Consider the following 1,261-nt stretch of genomic DNA (forward strand, 5'->3'; position numbering starts at 1 on the left):
TGGTCTTAGCATTATGGACTCATACTGAGAAATTTGGACAGAATCTGATTTAGACCTCTTTATTTTTTAAGTGAAATAACTAAGATCCATAGAATTATAACAAGTTACCCCAATCTATTAACAAGTCAGTGTCAGAGAAGGATCTAGAACACACAGCAGAAATACTCAGATAATAGCTGGTTAAGGTCCTGATTTTGAAGAAGGGAAAGAGAAGATTCCAGACTAATGTAATGGAGGAATCATGGATACACAGCTGATAGGAACCATAGAGATCACCAATTCTAACACCTTATTTTGAAGATGAAAACAGGAGGAGACAGAGTAGGGTGCTGGCCTAGCAACATTGGGGTAGTTGGTGATGGCATGGGCTAGAGCCTGAGTGTCTTGATCTTGGCCTGAGGATCTTTCCACTTTACTAGTACTGAGATTCTTCTCAGGCAGAATTCTAGAGTAGATTATTAAACAGATGGCTTGGGAGCATTAGAAAAAAAAAGCAATCATTAGCAGTCAGCATGGGTTCAGTTAGAACAACTAAGTCATGCTAGGCTAACTTCGTTTCCTCTTTTTTTAAATCCTCACTGAGGATATCTTTTTCTTTCCATTGATTTTAGAGAATGAGAGGGCAAAGGAGAGAGACATCTATGTGAGTGAGAGATATCAATCAATTGCCTCCCGTACACATCCTGACTGGGCCTCAAACCCACAACCTATGTATGTGCCCTGAATGGGAACCGAGCTCAACCTTCTGATGTACAGGATGACGCTCCATCCAACTGAGCCACCTGGCCAGGACCATTTCCTTTTGCATACAGTTATAAACAAATGTACCCATTCTTGTTCTTTACAAAAATAAGGGGATGCTCCTATGGAATGGAGGTGAGATGTATCAATCTAGCCTAAGGTCATAGCCAACCTACCTTGTACGTAATATTTCTCTCTTTATGTCCCTCACTTATGCTTTTATTCAGAAATCTATAATCCTTCACTTCCCACTTAAAACTGGAACTCATCAATGAGAATCTTCACTCTTTCTTTTTAAAGCTTTGTGCAGCTGGGATCCTTTACCTCTTCCAATTTAAATATATGGGATTTATAGAATTGTAAATTTGTTTTGTTTGTGAATACTAAATATTGGAGAGAAGACACACAAACATGACATCTGTATTGGGGAAATACATTTGGAGCTTTAGAATCACCTGGTGATTTTTCTAGTGCTTTTGGGCAAATGCTATGCATCCCCAAATGCTAAAAGCCCCAGGAA

Source organism: Artibeus jamaicensis, unplaced genomic scaffold (genome assembly GCF_021234435.1).
Source record: "Artibeus jamaicensis isolate MK-2021 breed Jamaican fruit bat unplaced genomic scaffold, CSHL_Jam_final contig_867, whole genome shotgun sequence".
Taxonomy (NCBI): domain Eukaryota; kingdom Metazoa; phylum Chordata; class Mammalia; order Chiroptera; family Phyllostomidae; genus Artibeus; species Artibeus jamaicensis.